This window comes from Equus asinus, chromosome 20 (assembly GCF_041296235.1).
Source record: "Equus asinus isolate D_3611 breed Donkey chromosome 20, EquAss-T2T_v2, whole genome shotgun sequence".
Taxonomy (NCBI): domain Eukaryota; kingdom Metazoa; phylum Chordata; class Mammalia; order Perissodactyla; family Equidae; genus Equus; species Equus asinus.
In genome coordinates, this window is record NC_091809.1 from 15,701,645 (window position 1) to 15,722,114 (window position 20,470).

A 20,470-nucleotide genomic window follows, 5' to 3' on the forward strand; every position below is an offset into this window, starting at 1 on the left:
AGTCATGAAGATTTTCCTCTATGTTTTCTTCTAAGAGTTTTATAGTTTTAGCTCTTATATTTAGGTCTGATCCATTTTGAGTTGATCTTTGTATATGGTGGAAGATAAGGGTCCAACTTCATTCTTTCTTTCTTTCTTTTTTTTTTTTTTTTGGTGAGGAAGATTGGCCCTGAGCTAATATCTGTTGCCAATCTGCCTCTTTTTTTCCCTCTTCCCTAAAGCCCCAGCACATGGTTATTTGTCCTACTTGTACGTCATTCTAGTTCTTCCATGTGGGACGCTGCCACAGCACGGCTTGATGAGCAGTGCTAGGTCTGCGCCCAGGATCCAAACCCGTGAACCCCAGGCCACCGAAGAGAAGCATGAACTTAACCACTTGGCCATGGGGCCGGCCCCCCCAACTTCATCCTTTGCAGGTGGATATCCAGTTTCCCAAGATCATTGTTGAAAAGAAACAAATGGCACCCTTGTTGGAGTAAAATACTATAAACAAGTAATTAAAGGTAAGTAACAACATTTGAAGATCTAACCTTACCAGAAAGGGCACCCCAAACGTGCATTTTTGAAAGAAGCTGACATAAATTAGATAAGTTATATTTTCCCCATCAACGGAAATGGACACGCCTGTGCCTCGCTCTCATTCCTGTTTTCAGTGATGACTTCCTTTCTTTCACTTTCAAACAGAATTTCTGCGTGGCTGACACACACCCCTCTACAGAGACACAAGTGCCACCTGAGGACTCCCACCTTTTCTGTTTACTACAAAGGGTTAGAATTTCACCTAATTTAGCCCTTCTATTTTGAAAACCTCAAGAAAACCTGGAAAGTGGTTTAAACTCTGCAATGTGCCCATTTCTGGCTATGGCAGGATCCTATAACCGGGTCCGTGGATTCACGAGGGCGCACTTGGTGAGGCCGTGAACCTGAACTTGAACACGGAGTTCAAGTGGAGGCGCATGTGTCTATGCTGTCCTTCCGGGAAGACATTCCCACCTTCTGCAGCCTCTGAAGGAGGTCCGGACTGATGAAAGGTGAGGGACCACCAAGCTACAGTGGCATGTATGTTTTTTAAACTCAAGTTACCAATTCAAGGACTCCATTTAGACAAGCCTCATTGCATAATCCAGGCAGGTCTTCAGAGGAAAGTGGCACAATTAATTCACTTCCTGGAAGAGAGGCAGACGGGTGGCAGTGGGCCCCCATCACACGTGGCGGAGACGTGGGGCCAGGCGGGATGGTCACAGGAGCGGAGGGGATACACGCCCCAGCTTTAGCGGGGAGCCACAGTCTGGAAGCAGCTAAGTCTCTCTCCCTCGACCCCGTATTTAGGAATCCAAACAGTCCAGGAAGAGATCGTGTGGAATATTAACGATTCCTTCAATGACCATCTTGGTGATAATTAACCCACAGGCCACTAAACCCAGGAATGCTGCAGATTGAGGAAACCGAAGAGAGAAACATCTTCCAGCAGGGAATAAAGAGGAGAAGAGACAAGTTGCAGATTTTTATAACAGGCACCCCAACTGAACCAAGGAAACGTACCTAATTTGCCATCCTTGGTGGCTAACATTGGTCAGCCCCATGGCCCCGGGATGGAGGTGGGGCCCACATCCATGCTCATCCCCGAGAAGCCTGGTGCCCGTTCTATACCTCCCTGGGGACGAGCGGTGTTCCCTGGCAATGTCACAATTCGAAGAAACTCAGCGACAACAAACAATTTCAAAGCCACGCGGAATTCATTTAAAGCAGGATTTTGGCTCAATACCAAAGGGCTGAGATGACGAGTCAGCTTTCTTGATCTCTAAACACTGATTTTTTTCCTTATTGATTATTTCTTCTGTGTCACTGTCACAGTGGTGTTCCAACACCAAGACGACTGCTACAGGAGTTGCTTTTCCCACCCAGAGCCCGTCTTCTCACGCCATCACCTGTAGCCGTAACTAACTTCAGAAATCACGCCCGGATGCCACGATCAGGACACCAGATTCCAGAGCTGGTCTGAACTACTGAGAGGAGGGGATAGCCCTTGAGTGACCGTCACCCAGGGTTGAGGGATGGAGAGCCAGAGAGCAGAACGAAGAGGAACCGATGCTCCTGGACTGCAGGGCACCAACGTCCCACCCCGGAGCGTTGGTCTAAACCTCACCAGGCTCTCTGGGGCCTGAGGGAGAGAGGAAAGCCACAGCGAGAAAGGCCGGGGAGCTGTGGGATGAAAATTTTTTAAAAAGGTGCCGTCTCCCAGACATGAAAAGGCAGAGGGAATTCAGCCTGCAAGATGGAAGCGGCCAGACAAAGAGTCCTTTAATTACAGCAAACAGGAGAAGATACTAAAGTAAATATTACTCCTCTTGCCCTTAAAGGAAGAGAAAAATAATGTTGAGCATCACTGAAGAGTAAGGGAGTCACAAACCTCCAGCGCTGCATTGACATACGCGTGACATTACGCCGAGCGCTGGTCAGATACAACCAGTACTGTGCGTTAGACCAGCGCTTGGCAGATTTTTTCCAGAAAGGGCCCGTTTTGGGCTTTGCTGCTCAGACGGTCTCAGTGGAGACCACTCAACTCCATTGTAGGGCAAAAGCCGCCACAGACAATATGTACACAAATGAGTGAGGCCCTGTGCCAATAAAACTTTATTTAGGGACGCTGAAATGAGAAGTTCATACCATTTCATGTGTTCCAAAATATTATTATTCCATTCATTTGTTTTCAGTCATTTCAAAATGTAAAATATCGCTCTTAGCTCCTGGCTGGACAAACTCAGGTAGTGGGTTGGATTTTCTCATGGGCTAGTTTGCTGACCCTGTCCTAGCCTCAAATTGTTGGCCTCATGACTCTAAAAGGGAGCTTAAAACAATTCTGGATAAATAAATGAACAGGTATCGAACAGCCCACGTAACTATAAATAACATTCTAGAAATCTCTGTGTCCTGAGGGTCAAGGACGTTCTGAGGATGGGGGCCGACATCCCTGTCACGTCGCCCTCCTAGAGACGAGGATGCAGGTTTTCCGGAAGTTTCTGAACAGGGCGTGCTCACCGGCCAGCGCTGGAGTCATGCCACAAGGAAGAGAGAAGACAGCCGTCAGGTTCTGTGGATCCTGGCCCCGCTCCCCCTCATCCCCCGTGTAGTTCTGACACGTGCCCTGCACCTCCACAATTCAGCGTCTTTGGGCATTTCACCAAGAGAAACTTGTGGATGCAAGAAAATTATAAAAGATGACACCATTGAACAGACATTTCTCCAAAGAAGGTCTGCAAACAGCCAATAAGCACATGAAAAGATGCTCCACATCGTTAGCCATTTGGAAAGGGAAATTAAAAGCCACAGAGAGACTCCACTTCACACCTACGAGGTTGGCTACAATAAAAACAAGGGAAAATGACAAGTGTTGGCGAGGACGTCGAGAAACGAGCCCTCCTCCACCGCTGGTGGGACGAAAATCGGGGCAGCTGTGTTCCCTTGTGGAAAACATTCGGCAGCTCCTCAGGAAGTGAAACGTGGGGTGACACATGACCCAGCAATTCCACTCTGAGGTGTGTCCCCAAGAGAAATGAAAATCCATGTGCACACAAAGACTTGTCCACAAAATGTCCACTGCAGCATTACTTAGAATAGCCGAAAAGTAGAAACAACCCAAATGTGCATCAATAAATGAACGAACAAACAAATTGTGGTACACACCTACAACGAAATACTACTCAGCCATAAAGTGGAGTGAAGCAGCGACACCCTACGACATGGGTGAACGAAACACACGATGTTCAGTGGAAGAAGCCAGTCGCAAAAGGCCACGAATTGGATGATTCCATTTATAGGAAACGTCCAGAATCGGCAAATCCATAGAGACAGAAATTAATGGTTGCCAGGAGCTGGGGGAAAGGGAAGGGGGGAACGACTGCCAGTGAGCACAGGGTTTGTTTTGAGGTGACAGAAAAGTTCTAGAATCATATAGTGATGATGGTTGCAGAACATTGAGAGTATCCTAAAAATCAGTGAATTGTACCTTAAAAGTGATGAATTTTATGTTACATGAATTTTATCTAAAAAAAAAAAGACACAGTAAGTGTTGGCAATGCTGGACAAGAAGAAAAACAGATACTATATAAACCGAAATGGCCCCTACGTTCTCTACTTTGGAAGAAGTGAAATGTGATATTGCTTGTAATAATGAGAAAGTTGGGTCTGAAAACATACAAGGTCAAAATTCTTCTTAACATTTTTAGAAATAAACTTGGTTTACAAACAAAAACTCTCTTTACACACTATTCCTAAGAGAATTTTTGCTTGAAAATCTCCAATGACAGGAGAAAAAGGTGGAAGGAAGTCTGTTACAGAAACGCCAAAACACCTGGTTAGACGGACCCCGTAAATAGAACCGACAGGAATGAATGAGGACTGAACAGCTAGAGGTAGCATTTCACCCCCAGAAACTTGAAACGAGACTATGTTCCAGTTGGAGAGTCAAGAGAATTGTAGACTTTCTGGCCCGAGCCCTAAGGGAACATCACCACTGGAGAATAAGGGAGCAGGTATTTTCTAGAAGATTCTACAGTCATGAAATGCTAAAAAAGGAAATCCAGATGAGGCTAGTGTCTCAGAAGTCTTAAAGGATGCTGAAGAGAAAATATGACCCACTGAATTGAAAGTGGGACAAGAACTCAGATTACGGATGGGTAACGTCATCAAGGATTAGGTGATTGGAATTCTGTTTTTAAATTTTTGCGTAAAGTCTACATGAGAAGGACAAGTCCACTACACGAGAAAGACAGAGGTATGAGAGCAGGATCCAGAGACTGCCCAAGGGGCTGCCTACTCCAGCTGGAGAGAGCAGACAGCAGCTGGGTCCCTTAGGTGGCATTCGGAGAGCAACGACCCGATTCGGGGGGTCACAGACAGCGGGTGGCCCGGAGGCTGCGCACCACATGTGGGGACGGGTCGCTGGGAAGACAGCGCAATCACCACTTCGGTGGAGGATCAAGGCGCCAGAGCTGAAACCACATATTGACAGGGCATCAGACGGGGAGGGAAAATGCCGCTGCTGTGTGCGAGTCAGCTCAGAGGCGGGCGGCAAGTGTGAACTTGTGTCGGCATGAACGGGCCGAGCGGCAGGGCCTTCCCCAGAGGCATGTGTGGGCACCGGCGCTGCCTCGGTGACAGAGTGGGCCTGAGTCAGCCACATGTGGGCTGTGAAATGGACAGAGCGAAATTGACGGGGAATTGACAAGTTCCGGAAGCTGGGGCTGGTCCAGGGAGAGGCTGGAGGGGCAGAGAACCTCCAAAGTCACCTGCACAATACAATGGATGCATTCATCATTCGTTTCACCAGACTGTCAAAAGGTCTGTGACCCGCCACTGGATGAATGGGACCAGGAGCGAAGGGTGAAGGACAGGCAGGTTGTAGGGGGCCCCATGGCGTTGGTGGGGGCGGGAGCAGGCGGTGCCAGCGGTCAAGCTGGAGGCGGTGCACTTGCAGCCAAGGACACAAGTGGAAAGACTGCAGAAATGGAGCGTGAACATGCATGAGAAACATATGAGAGACACAAAGGGAAGTCCCTCCAACCCAGCAATTCCACTTCCAGGATTGTGCGAACATCTCACACACGTGCCCAGATACATCTGGACAAGGACGTTCAGCGCAGCATTGTTGCTAAAGTGAAAAAGGATGGATGAAATGCCCCTCGATAAGGAGCCAATGAAATACCTCAGGACACACGGGTGGAGTGGAATCCCAGGCAGTCACGTAGAAAGAATGAAGCAGGCGCTCCAAGGGCGATAAGGAAAGAGAAAGACTGAAAATCAGATGGAAACAGCAGCTTGCAGAAAAGTGCACATAATATGATTCCTTTTTGCCAAAAAAAAAAAAGTATTAGTTCAGCCATAAAAGGAGTGAAGCCCTGAGACAGTTCCACGTGGACGGACCTGCACACACGACGCTCAGGGAGAGAAGCAGACACAGAAGGACACACGGCGTGTGATCTCATTGACGTGAAACGTCCAGAACAGGCTGATCCACAGACAGAGAGCGGGCTCGTGGGTGTCGGGGGCTGGAGAAGGAGAGAAGGGGGGGTGACTGCTAATGAGGACAGGGTTTCTTTTTGGGGTGATGGAATATTCTGGAATAGATAGTGGCGATGGTTGCATAATTTTGTGAATATACTAAAAATCTCTAAGTTGTATACTTTATATAGGGGTGAATTTCATAATATGTGAATGATATCTCAATTAAAAAATAATAAAGTATCAGTGTGTGCATTTTATATGCATACAAAATACCTGAGTATCCACAGCAAACTTGCTTAGTGGGGGAGGAGCAGGAGCAGAGAGGGAGGCAGCCAGAGGCTCTTTTTTCCTTTCACACTTCTTTGTACTATTTGGACTTTTTACAATGAAAAGATAAGACTTTCATAATGGAAAAGAGGAAGTGAACAGACGTATGGGGACGGACCACAAGGATCTCAAAGTCCTGAAATGCTCACGAGGGAATTCTGGGACCAAACTGCTCAGTGGTCCAGAGTGGACCACCTGTCTGCCAAGTCTGGCGATGACCACTTTAGAAAGAGGAAAACATTCAAGTCCGGGGGACTCGTGCTACCAAAAAATTTTCATTTAGATCCCACGCTAGAAGAACAACATTTTGGATCTACTGGATTAAGTAAAATACGTTATTCGGATTAATTTCACCCATCTGTTTTTACTTTTCAAAGTGCGGCTACTAGAAAATTGAAATTACACGCGTAGCTTACACGGGTTATGCCTCTACTGGACAACTGTGATCTACAAGATTCCTGGAATAAATCTCCAAAGTGTGACTTCGCAAACATCTTACGAGGCCCTATTTTACTAGACCGTAAGAGAAGTTGGTTTTAGAGCTGGGGGCGACCTCGGCCTGGTGAGAACTTGAGTCGGTGCAACAAATAACTGGTTGTTCCACAAAGACAGCCCGACGCGGTCTCTAGGCCCGAGGGTTTTACGTTGCACGAGACAAGGAGACACAGAACTAACTCCTTATGTGGCAAAGGTGACAGGTGTGGACGAGAGGTGGAACAGGGTGTAAACCACAGGGCGGGGAATCTGGGAGGGTCTCGTCCTGGATCCTGTGGGGTGGGGCACACCGGGAGGACGGACTAGCTCAGGAGCAGGGTGTGTGTGACACGGTGGGGCAGGGACAAGAGAAGGGCAAAGAGACCGAGCTGGTCAGAGCCAGGGGCCTGGGCTGAGGGCTCTCGGGGGGAAAACAGGCTGGGTCACTGGGAGAAAGGCTATGAACGCCGAGTGGAGCCCTGGTCTCCATCCTATCAGGCAGAAGTCAGCAAACCACAGCCCGTGCCGGTGCCACGTCGGGCTCACTCCACCACCTGTTTTTGTATGGCCCACAAGCCAAGAATGGTTTTCACATTTTTAAATGGTTCAAAAGAAAATCAAAGTCAAAATATTTTGTGACACGTGAAAATTACATGAAATTCACATTTCAGTGCCCATAATAAACTTTTACTGGCACACGGCCACACCCATTCGTTGTCAACAGCAGAGAGTGACTATTTGTGATAGACACTGTCTGGCCCACAAACCTAAAATATTTCCCATCTGGCCCTTTCTGGAAAATGTTTGCCGACCCCCCCACTTCCTTGGAATACTAACACATTCTGCAGGCCTGCTTTCCTCAAATAAAATAGGGGTACTTTGCTGAAATCGCAGCGCTTCAGCCAATGTGCAGAAAAATATGTGATGGATACATTTCTCAAATGAAGCCATTTGCCCCACAAATATTTCTCACATCTTTTACAGTCTCCTCTCACCTGCTGGGGCACAGCAGCAAACAACACAATAAATTTCATGCAAATTGCATCACAGGGAACATGGGCTCAGCCTGTCACGCCAGATTTGACGCAGAAGTTCCAAAGGACGTGCTCACAGTTGCTACCGCACACCACTCTCGTACTTTATCATTTAATCGTGTTTTACTAATAAAGACGTTGAGAGTTTGCGTGATTTCATCAAACGCACTGGTGTGTCGTGGTGTCCCACCAGACGTCACGCGTCACCCCCTGAGCAGCTTAAAGGCCGATGTCGAGGGCGACAGGAGCATCAAAGATTCGGGAGGAGAGAGCGGAACGGAGTCTGCACAGTACCCTTCGCACAAGAAGGAGTCAGGAGGTTGCCAACAGTGTGAACTACAGGATCCGAACTAGAAACGCATAAATGGACACAGAAAGGACAGCATCCGTACAGGTGACATTGGGCAGAGGCTTAGTGGGGTGAAGGAGAAGATGAAGCGACCCCAGTCTTCAAGGCTGGCCACGAAGACGATGACCCCGGGACAAGCAAGGGACTGAGAAGCCCAGGAGGCGTTTTCACGTTTTTTAGGGCCTGACGATCATTTCGACTCGGCTGGGGTTTTGCAAGGATTAGAAGGAATACGTTTTGCACACCAGGCGCACGGAGGTGCTGGCGGGGGAGGTCGTGGCAACTCTTTATTTTTCAAACATAATCTTGGGGATCTATGAGTCACGACTTTTAAAGGCTGGCTGCTCCGTGCTGAGAGCTGCTTCTTTCTCCTTCCCACCTGCTTTATTCTGTGCCCCATATACGGCTCTCTGCCTTCTCGAAAAACCCTCTTCCTGGGTCTGAAGCACAAGCGGAAGAATTTTCTCTTTCCACAAGCATTGATCAGAACTTCTGGACTGCCGGCCTTCCCCCGGGTTAGGGAAGAGAGTCACTACCCTTGAAACTCTTAGGATCCGCTTCAGTTTTCACAGGAGCATCCAAACATGCCCAGTTCTCTTGTCCCAGAATCCCGAGAGCACTGGAAGGGCCTCCAGGGCTCAGAGAAGGTGAATGGCTCGTAAGTGACGGCAAACGTCGTGTTAGCGAAGAGCTCTGTAACAAGGCAACTCTAGGTACGATTATCTCAGAGTTCCTTCTGGAAACAGTAAGGAAGCTTTGCTCTCCGTGAAATTCATCTTGGGATTTAGTTTGAGCAAAGCTTAGCCAGACCCACAGCAAACGGGAAGTTTCTAAACACCGACACGCTGCCCTATAACTCTGCAAAAAGAATTCGTTCAGTCAACAAATTTTGAGTGCCGCGTTCCATTGACAAAAAAATCCTAACAGACCTAATAACTATGCTTGTTTCAAGTCTACTTTTAACAGAGTGAAAGCTTAGAAAAGCTCCAACACAAAACAAACACCAATGAAGCCACTGTAATGAGAATGAGGCATTTACTATTCTCCACTGTATACACGGCTCCCGGCAGTGGGGCCCGCCAGCCGTTGGGTTGAAGGCTCCGTTTCCCCAGTAAGACCGGCGCTTTCTGGAAAAGAAGGTGACTTTCAATTTTGGCTGGGCAACGCCGGAAGCCAATTAATAGTAGAGGTCTTTGATTAAAATTTCTTCAGGGATTTGGTGAAAGAAAGCTACATATTGAAATTCAGCGAGACTGAATCGAAAACACAGCCTTTTTAAGGGTGAATTCTCAGGGCACGGTTTCATGATTTTTGCTCTTTGTTAAAACCAAAGGCTGCCGTTAGCTGATGTGGGATCACCCTCTGAAGAGCACTCTGGGCTCAAATCTTTTATTGACGCACATATTAAATGTGACGCCCTTGGGAGGTGCGGCAGGGACGGCTGTCCCTGTCCCCCAGAACTTGTAACAGAGAACAGGAAATGAGACACGTAAGTCACTACGACACGTCAAAGTAGGCTGTGAAGCTGAGTCTGTGTGCTGTGGTGATTCAGGAGTCATTGGCACTTCTGGCTGATTAGTCCCGGGGTCCCTCACTAGGGGGAGATTCTGCCCCGAGGGGATGCTCGGCCACATCTGGAGACAGTGGTTGTATGACGTGTGTTGGGGGGTGGGCCCTACTGGCAGGTGAAGGCCAGGGATGCTGCCAGATGCCCTGTGATGCTCAGGATGGCCTCCCCGCCCTCCAGCCAAGAACGATCGGCCCCAAAGTCAACAGCACTGGGGTGACGAGACCCGGCTCTACTCTTCCCTGTCCCCACTCAGTTCACCAATTAAAATCTCAAGGCTCCCTGGCCAGAGGGCCCTGGAGAAGGGTCTTGAGAGAAGAGTAAGGTTGTCATCAGCAGCAATGACATTCCAGAGAGAGGAGAGACAAACGTATAGGACCTCTTGCAGTAGGGCAAGCCCAACTGGAGAAGTTGTGAGAGACGAGACAACGAAAGGGAGATGGGGCTGGAGGAGACAAGGCTTGAACGCCGAGCTAAGGACGATGTGGCTACAACAAAGGGGAGGGGCCAGTCCAGCAGTCTGGCTACCAGAAGTAGAGAGAAAGGGCCCATCGGTCCGTCCTCCTGACACAGCCCAGAAGAGCCGTGCAAGGTGGTCAGGACGAGACGAAGAGAGAAGTAAGAATCATGAGACCAAGGGAGCCAGGTCTCTGGGTGATTACGGAGCGCACTTATTGGTGCCGAGCTAAAGGCTGGCGGAATTCTGCTTCCAGAACAGAAAGGAGGGCTGGGCTACCTGCCGAAGGATGAAGGACGCTGGCCACCACTGGAGCTAGGATAAGGAGAGAAGCTAGGCGTCCCGCGCAAACGGGAGGAAGGCAGAAGCTTGCAAGGCGGCATCGAGTGGGGGGCACCCTCTAAGCACCGCCACACCCAACCCCACCACTCTGCAGTTCGTTAAATTAAATAACTGCAACTGACAGCTCCTTCTTTGGCACATTGAGTCCCCCGGGTGGGCACGATCCAGCTGACAAAGGCATGCCCAGCTGTGAAGGGAGGCCGGTAATGAACCGAGTGGTACACGGCTTCCAGAAACACTTTCCATCCACTCCGTTTCTCAGTGTAAGCGTCGGCCGTTTACCACACTGCAACTTACACAATTGAGACGCTCCTGAAATAAACCCGGTTCGCGCTTTCACTGTCGTCTGCCAATGGTCGCTAACAATCTGAGACTTCTCCAGCACCTTCTCGCCTCTCTCCTTCCCATATGATGATATGTTAACACACTTAAGTATCCGACTAATTAGAAGCCCCTCAGATGTTTGATATTTGGGGGTCCACAGATATTTGCTGAATGACGGAGACCCCAGGGAGCGCCCTCCATAAAGAAGTCCCTGTGAAAGCGAATTCTTCTAGAAAACCAAGAATTCTTTTAAAAACCGGAAGCACATCCTTTAAGCTGTTTTCTGTGGATCTGGAACTGCAAATATATTTTTTCTCAAAGCAGGCTATATCTGGCCGAACGGGAGCGGTGAGGGAAAGTGCCGGGTGGTGTTTGCTCCGCGCTCTCTCTGGCCGGGGTGGAGCAGGAACACATTTTTGTGGGCTGGTAATTTTTTTGGAAACTGCTTCCAAGGCCTTACCCCACGGGTCACCTTTTGGACGGAAATGTATCCTGGAAACACGGCACTGTTTCTAAAAGATCAACAGTTTGCATTTTAAAAATATAAGCGTGATTAAGTGTTGCTGGGACTTTAGGAATGGACTTCTATGTTATTAGCACGATGGCAACAGTTTTCCGGGGAGACAGGCACTTGTGAGCCAAGTCTTGCGCCTTCCTGTGGGGACTCGTATCTTTTCCTTTTTGCCATGGGACTGCTTCCAGGCTAATCCTTCTGGGCTCTGTCGGCCTCATGCTTCCTGGTGCTCAGTCCTGGAGTTAATTCCCCCTTTTCTCTGGTTCTCCCTCCACCTAAGAATCTCTTCAAAACCTCCTCTGTTCGGCATCATTTACAGTCGCCAAGAGGTGGAGGCGATCCAAGTGTCCATCAACAGATGATGGAGAAACCCAATGCAGTCCATCCACAACTGGAATATTACACAGCCCTGAAAAGGAAGGGGATTCTGACACCTGCTCCAATGTGAACGGACCCTGAGGACATGATGCTCAGTGACATGAGCCAGACACAGAAGGACACACACTGTGTGGTCCACTCGCAGGAGGTCCCCAGAGGAGCCACATCCACAGAGACAGAAAGTGGATGGGGGGTCAGGGGCTGGGGGAGGGGTGGGGAGTCAGTGTTTCATGGGGACAGAGCTTCCATTTGGGAAGATGGAAAGTTCTGGAAAGAGTGGTGATGGCTACAACAACGTGAATGTACTTAATGCCATTGAGTTGTACACTCATATGTGGTTAAAATAAGTTTTATATTATGTATATTTTGCCAAATTAAAAAAAAAACAACCTTTCCTCTGTTGACTCTCCATGGCTTTCTTGCCGCTTGGATTCTGCAGGCTGCGCCGTTGTCCTTTGCTCCTCGCCCTCCACCCTCTTCTTGGGTGATCTCATCCATCTTCATGACTGAAATGACGGGTCATAGGCGGCCAGCTCCTAAATCCTGCCCTCCAGCCTGGACAGCCCCACCCCAGCTCCAGACTCTGAAATCAGCTGCCTCCTGGGAAAGTGTCCTCACTCGGATGTCCCACAGACACGTCACGCTGGCCAAGCCCACCACTGGACTCACTACTCCTGCCCACCACCAGCTTCTCAGGGGGTGACCTGCCTGACTCCCTGATGCGACACTTTCCACCTGACCCCATGTCAGACCCTGGGAACCACCCTCGGCTCCTCGCTCCAGACCCCAAGCCTTCTGACACATCTCCCCACGTCTCGCCTCATCACAAGGCTGCTGCCCCCCAAACCTGTCAGCCCAGTGCCAGAGAGACAGGGCCCACCTGTCCAGCCAGGGCTCAGCCAACTTTTCCTGTAAAGGCCCAGACAGTAAATACTTGGGGCTTTGCTGGCCACATTCTGTTTCTGTTGCAAACATTCAATTCTGCCGTTACCTCGCAAAAGCAGCCAGAGACGGCATGTATGTGGGCGCGTGTGGCCGTGTTCTAATAAAACTTTACTGACAGAGACAGGCCACAGGCTGGATCTGGCCCGGGTTTGCGCACCCCCACTCTCCCCTCTAACCCAGTCTCCCTTGTGCCCTGAAATCACGTGGCAGGAGCTGCTTGCGGGTTCCAGAAAACACCGCCACTCCCCTCCCCTCCCTGGCCCTCCCGTCTGCCTGCAGACGCCCCTCCCAAGATTCAGCTCAAGGCCACCTCCTTCTGACCCCTTTCCTGGCCGCTCCAGGGGAGGCACCTCCCTCCTCTGTGCATCACTGTGCCCTACAGCGACACTGGGCACAGCCCCTTTGTGAAACGGTCTCGCCCTCCTAGTTGGCCTTTGGAACCTCCCAGGATAGTTGTGGACACAGAGCAGCGAATGAATGAATGACAGACAAACATCAGAGGTCGGGACAGCACGTCTCCCAGCAAGTGGCTGGACACCACCGAGCTGACAGCTACGGACAGAAAATCTACCAACGATCTAACATACACTTCGCAGAGCATGCAGACCCTTCCCTGGCCTCCAGGGCCCTCGGCCTCTCCTCCTCTCGCTCCGCAGGCATCAGCCACGCGGCCGTCTTTCTCTGCCTTGACCGGGTCCAGCTGATTCCTCCACGGCTGCCCCGTCTGGAAAGTTCTTCCCTCTGAACTCCACAGGGCCGGCTCCCTCTCATAATTTCGGTGCCAGCTCAACTGTCACCTCCTGAAGAGCTTCCTTAGACACCCGTAGCCCAGTTTTTACACACACACACACACGCGCGTGCTCAAAATAACTACCGAGATCTCGGCAGAAAATAGACTTACTGTATATAGCACATCTGGGCTTCGTTACATGGAACATGACAAATAGTCACCCCGTTGGGCCGTTACATGTAAGTTCTACGTATTTTTAATGGCTTTATGATATTTTTTTTTGGTCATTTTTAAACATGGACTACAGGAGCTGTAATGTGATTCATGGCGTCCGAAATCCGCTTGCTGTAGGTAGCATCCATAGGTTCGGGAAGTGGACTATATTTTTGGAAATTCACACAAGTCACGAGAATTAAAAATAAGACCAAGGAGTCGCCAGGGCGTAAAACAGGGTTTTAAAACAGGCAAAACCTATGTATCATCCAACAGGAATGCATTTCAGGAAAACAGGAGTGGGGGCAGCAAGGCGCAGGGCCAGGCTGTCTGCTCCTGAGGGCCTCGCTCAAGCACTGGCATGAAGACACGGCCGGGGCTCCCTTCCAAGTGGCTGACTTCCCGACTTTGACCGGGTTGGCACCTACGAGCCAGCGATAACAGAGAAGAGAAACCAGTTTTCAAATGTTCTCATCTGTATGTTCTGCCCACAGAGCTGGCCCCCTGACAAAACCCGTCTGAAAGGGTGATGGCTGGGCACTAACTTCAGCTGGACCTACCCCACAACCCAGATGTGGGACTTGGCGTTCCTTTTTTGCTTGTTTTTGTTTGGGCCGAGCCCTGACGCCTGCAGAGTGACAGGTTTGTGCCAGGGAACTTCGACGATAATTGAAGGGTATTTCCCACCTAAAAACAGACAGCGCGAGGCTCAGCCACTCGGTCAAGCAAGACATAGTTCATAGTTCTGGATGTCCCCTCAGCACTTGGGACTGGGCAGGAAACCAAAACAAAAAAATAAATAATCCCGGGCCACTTCCGACCGTTTGCTTCATTATAACAACAACAACAACAACAATAATAATAATAGGGGCCAGCCCTGCAGCATAGTGGTTAAAAGTTCCCTATGCTCCAGTTTGGCGGCCCGGGTTCGTGGGTTCAGATCCCAGGCATGGACCTACACCACTCCTCACCCATGCTGTGGCAGTGACCCACGTACAAAATAGAGAAAGACCGGCACCGATGTCAGCTATGGGAGAATTTTCCTCGAGCAAAAAAAAAAAAAAAAAAAAGAGGAAGATGGGCAACAGATGTCAGCTCAGGGTGAATCTTCCTCAGCAAAAAAAGAAAAAAATAATAATAATTGCAGCTACTCTTTGTTGAGCACCTATTTGGGCCGGGCCCTGTCCTAAATAGTTACAGATATTCTTTCTAAGATAGCAACCATACGAGCTATTATTATCTGGTTCACAGATGCCAAACCTTTCCCAGAGTCACGCCACACTTTAACCCCTTCTTTGCCAGGCCCCAGAGCACACGTCTGCAGCGTCCCGCGCCAGGACCCAGACTTCTTCCTTTCCTCTTCCCTCTGCTCCCATTCGTTCCACCTGAGCTACACCGAGTCACAGAGATGGTGACATGTGGCAGCCAGCTCGGCACTTCTACCCATGCTTTCCCCAGAGGTGTGCAGGAACCCACTTATTTATTCACTTAACAAATATTTATTGAGTGTCTGCTCGGTGCCAGAATTATCCTCAGCCCGGCGGATACAGAAGTTAATAAAACAGGTGGGGCTTCCCCCCCACCCCCACCCTGTCACGGAGCCGACATTCTGAGGGGACAGCGAGAGTAAAATAAATACATGTGATACACACCCACGGTGCTGAGACGGTGGTGAATGCTAAGGAGACAAGGAAGCAGAGAAGGCGGCTAACAGTGCCGTCCCTCTTGAGCGGGTGGCCTGGCAAGGTGACATTTGAGAAAAGGCCTGAAGGAAGCGAGGAAGCAGCCCCCCAGTTACCTGGGCCAAGAGGTTCCCAGGAGGGCGTTTGAGGAACTTCCAAGGGCCCTGCGGGGTTGAAGTGGAGTGAGCGCACGGGATCATGGTGGGAAATGAGGCCAAAGACGTATTGACTTGGGGGGCCCCAAGGGCAAGGAGACTCTGGCTTCCGCTCCAAGTCGATGGGAGCCATGGGAGGGTTCAGAGCGAGGAACACACAACAGGACGCAGCATTCCCCCCAGGGTAAGAGGCTGGAATCCTCTGGGTGAGGGGTGCTGGTGGCTTGGACCGGGCGGGCGGGCAGTGGAGGTGGAGAGGCGTGGTCAGACTCAAGGTTTCCAGTGAAAGTGGAGTCAGCAGGATTTGCTGATGGCTTGAGAGAAAGAGAAGAATCCAGAAAGACTCCCAACTTTGGGCCTGAGCGACCTGGAGAAGCCGGCTGATATTCACTAAGGACGGCGGAGCCTGGGAGGAGCAGATCTGGGGGGACCATCTCCAGCTCAGCTTGGCCGCCTTGCGTTTCAGTTGCCCATCGGAGTCCACCTGGACGTGTCCAGCTGGCAGCCGGACAGACTCTTCTCCTGGGAAGAGCCTAGAATCCTGTCTCCTCCCCGTCATCTTAGCCAGTCCAGCCTTGCCAGGCACAAACTCCCCCAGACCCGTGCTGGGCTCCTTCTCTCATCCTCCTCCCCTCACTCCTTACCCCACACCCCTCCTTGATCCTGGGTCTTTCTCTCCTAAAGTTCTCGCTTCTTTTTTTTCCTCTAAGAATTCCTTTGCTGATCTTGGGGTTTCTGAGACGCCACCACAAGCAGACGAAACTGCTTTTCAGTTTTCTCTCTAATCCCCAACACATATTCGATCCATTCATTCATTGGACAAATTAAGTACACACTCTGGGCCAGGCACAAGTCTAGGAGAACGTGGCCCACGGAGGAGCTAATCGGCATTTAGATTCTAGAAAGGGAGTCAAAATGCCCTTTTTCATACATAAGTCCACAATCCCTTATAACAATGTCGACAGCCAAAAAGCTTTGAAAACTGAAAGTTTTTTTTGTAAATTTGGCATGGACTCATTTGGCCACAAAACCCGACCTGAACTGGCTTGACGTTGTTTCTCATCCTTATCTATCCTATTTAGTAGGAATATTCATACAGTTTAGTGTAGAAAAATGGATGTGTTTGCTGGGTGTGCCCTGGGCCAGGAACTTCAGACACCAGACCAGGAGCTGTACTCCGGTGTCCCCGAGTTCACCGAGGGTCCTGACAAGCGGGACAGTTTCCCTGAGAACTCCCCTTGCTCTTTAAATAGTTTCACATTTTACAAATAAGTAGGTGTGTATGGCGGAGGCATATTATTTAAATCAGCGAATTAATAAGAGGCAAGTATATTATGATAAGATATGGTTCCTTCTGGTCTTGGAATTTTACGAGCAAAGCAACCACATGTGACTATAAAAATCCCCACACGTATAATCAAAATTTTCTCGATTATACTATTAAAGTTAACTTAATGAAATATTGATGAATATTAATTAATTTTAAGTCTAATATGATACAACAAATTACATCTAAGGAAGAAGAGCCATATAAACAAGTTCCCAGCATCTGCATTTCTGGCAAATAGCCCCATCCTGGCAGCACTTCAATGATAAATGTGGTTAAAAGGGGACTACTAGTGCTACGAACACATATTAAGGTAATGCGTGCCCTTCACCTTAAAAAAGCAAACATCAACTGAATTTCAAAGGCCTTGTTCCATTACTTGGGGTAATAATAACTCTGTCCTTCTCCCGGACGCCCCGTTCGAGCATCTCAGTGGTTTATCTGGGACAAGAGAGGAAGGCACCTAAAGAGTTAAATAATTCAGTATTGCTTACACTGCAGGGGTAAACCGTGTCAGAATTCATTTCCTTCTTTAAAAAACTACCAAAGTCCCTTCTCACACTTTCTCAAGCCTCTTGTCCCAGGCAGACGGGTGATTAAGGAAATTAAGTTCCTTTGCTGGGGAGGGCTCACCATTCACGCTTCCTTCTCTGCTCAGAGCCGGTGAACAGCCATTTCTAAGGTTATCTTAGAGTCAGTTGAAATCTTTCAACTTGAGCGGGAGAAAGAACAGGTTGCAAACCCGGGGATGCCCCAGGACGCCGTAAGGATCTTTAAGCAAACACAGTGTTTCAGAGCATGAAGCAAAAACAGAAAAACATGTCGACAAGAGGTGCAGGCAAAAAAAAAAGTTTTTGTCGTTGACGTTTTGGGTCATTATCATTACTATTATTTTGTTGGGGAAGTCAGTCGAAACTGAGAGCCCTGTCTAAGGTTTGATATTCTGGCTTCGCAGAGAGAAAGCTGATTGAGAGGGGGAAGAAAACGCTGAAGGTCTGCACTGACAGTTAACTGCACAAAGCAAGAAAACAAGTGTGTGCGTGTGTGTTGGGGGCCCCCCCCCTGCATAATAAAAGCCCCCCCAAAGCAGGAAGGAGGTCTATGGGGAAAGGCAGCTGCCACGCGCGCTGCATCCTGCCCTTCTCCCTCATTCCTGCGGGGCAACAAGGAGGTTAAAATTAGGACGATGAACCACCCCCGCCGCCGGAATGGCCGGGACAGTCGGCCCCGGGGGCCCCTGAAATAGCCACCAGCATCGGGAAACCCAACTCGCCCAGCGCAGCCGCGAGAAAGAGCGAGCGGGCCGGGGCCGGAGGGAGCGCCCGGGCTTCTCCGGGAGGGAAAAGCACGGGAATCAAGAGCCTTTGGGGGCGTGGGGGTGTGTTTGGGGGGAGGGGGTTCAGGGGTGGGGTTTGGATTCACAAACACACGCACTCGCGCAACCTCAGTTTCGGCCACGACTTGGGCTCTTGATACAAAATAATAATTTAATTTAATTTTTTTTTTTTTTTTAAGAAAAAGACCTTTGCGCGAAACTTTTCTCGCTTCGCGATCAGTCCAAATAGGGGAGGTGCCGGCGCGCGAAGGGGCTTCCTGGGGGGCGTGGAAGGACGGGCGGACCCAGGATCCCCCCCAAACCCAGGAATGTGGGGTGAAAAGGCAGAGAGGGGAGGAGCGTCCGAGGAGCCCTAAGTGAGAGGATTTGGGGTGAAAAGATGAGAAACGGGTCCCCGGGAAGCCCGATTCTTAAGAAGTTTGCGGCGAACAAGTGAGAATGGGGGAGGGTTTCTCCCCAAGACAGGCGCACCGAGTTGTGGTGAAAAGAGTCAGAAAAGGGCTCCAGGGTCGCCCTCAAATTCAGGATTTTGGGGGGAATCAAAACGAGAAGAGGGCCCCCGGGACACCCCCAAATCCACGAATAAGGGGGTAAAGGTGAGAAGGGAGTCTTAGGGGCTCTCCTAGATCCGGAGTTTGAGGTGAGGAGGGAGACAAGGTTCCCGGGGGAGCCCCGATTTCAGAGACTGGGGGAGCGAAAGGGAGACGAGGGGACCCCGGGCGCCCCGAAACTCAAAGTTTCGTAAAAAGTGAGGCGACGGGTCCCCACTTCCCCCCGAGTTCGGTTCCAGGGCGGGAGGGGTCCCCGGGCACCCCCAAACTCAAAGTTTTAAAAAGAGAGGCAATGGGTCCCCACTGTCCCCCCGAGTTCGGTTCCAGGGCGGGAGGGGTCCCCAGGCACCCCCAAACTCAAAGTTTTTCAAAAGGGAGGCAATGGGTCCCCACCGTCCCCCCGAGTTTGGTTCCAGGCCGGGAGGGGTCCCCGGGCGCCCCCAAACTCAAAGTTTTAAAAAGGGAGGCGATGGGTCCCCGCCGTCCCCCGAGTTTGGTTCCAGGGCGGGAGGGGTTCCTGGGCGCCCCGAAACTCCGCCGCGCCTGCCGGACGGGGGGCGCGGAGGCGGGTCCCGTGGTCGCCGCCCCGGACGCGTGGGGGACCCGCGACCCCCGACCGCGGCCCCGCCGCCCCCTCGCCCCGCCGGGCCTGCCGCGGCGGCCGCATCGGTCACCTGGAGTTCGGGCCGGGAGTTCGGGCAGCGGCTCCCGCGGCGGCGGCGGCGGCTGCTGCGTGTTGGTCCCCGTTGGTAAGTAACAGTCTCCACGGCTACAGTCTCTATGGCGGCGGCGGTGGCGGCGGCGGCCGCTCCTCCTCCGGCTCCTCCTCCCGCTCCCGCTCCCGCCGCCCGCCTCGCGCCTCCCGCACCGGGCGGGGCGTTGTTACCGGCAACGGTTACCAGGCTCCACGCCCCACCCCCTCAACGGCCCGCCCCCGAGGCGCGAGGGGGCGGAGCGCGAGGCCCCGCGGCTCCCCATTGGTCTCTTCCGGCGCCCGTCAGAGGGGGGGCGTTCCCAGGCGAGGAAGAGGGCGAGGCCCGACCAATCGCCGCGAACGGGGGCGGGGCTTGGCGGGAAGCGCGCGCGGCTCGGAGGGTGGGCGCGCGGGAGGCGCGCGGGGGCCCGGGGCTGGTGGCGCGGCCCCGGGAAGGCCGAGTTTGGGGGCCTTTCGTTTATTCCACAAACGATCACCGGGCATCCAGACAAGAGTCTGGGTCCGGGGTCAGCGAATTTTGTCCCGCGGGCCTCATGGGGCCCGCTGTCTTTCACGGCCAGCTGAGGATTTTTAAATACTTTTTAAATGATTGTAAAAAAAATCAAAAGAATCTTTTGTGGCATGTGAAAACTATGTGAAACTCTATTTTGTTTTATTGAATTTAGTATTTTCAGCTCCTTTAAGAGGTGGCACACTGTGGCCCCGGAGGTCAAATTCTGCCTTCCTGTGTTTGTCAATAAAGTTTTATTGGCACACAGCCACCTCATTGCTTTAAGTGACACGTGGAAGGCTGCTTTCACTCTACAGGGACAGAGTTGAGTAGTTGCCCAAAGATGAAATGGCTTAAGCAAAACCCAAATATTTAGTATCTGGCCCTTCACGGAAAATGTTTGCCAACCCTCTTCCCTCCTCCCACCCCCTGAGATGGTAGGGTCAACTATGAATAGGACAAACAAGAGACCTTTATAGAGCTTTTATTCTGGTGAGGGGACATTGACCATAAACAGAATAAATGAGTGAACAGCCTTGTTCTGAGAAGAGGCAGGC

General features: G+C 50.7%; 1 protein-coding gene across 2 annotated transcripts in view; it reads right to left on the reverse strand.

Annotated features, from left to right (window-relative positions):
* The window catches only part of RFX2 (regulatory factor X2), a 91,717-nt gene extending 72,155 nt beyond the window's left edge, over nucleotides 1–19,562 (reverse strand). The window contains exon 1 of one of the 2 annotated variants that reach the window (XM_044753160.2): nucleotides 19,383–19,562. The gene's annotated coding sequence lies outside the window, so the exon portion shown is untranslated. The remainder of the gene's footprint in view (nucleotides 1–19,382) is intronic. The other variant, XM_070491819.1, reaches the window with a different exon arrangement.
* Between the last annotated feature and the right edge of the window lie 908 nt (nucleotides 19,563–20,470).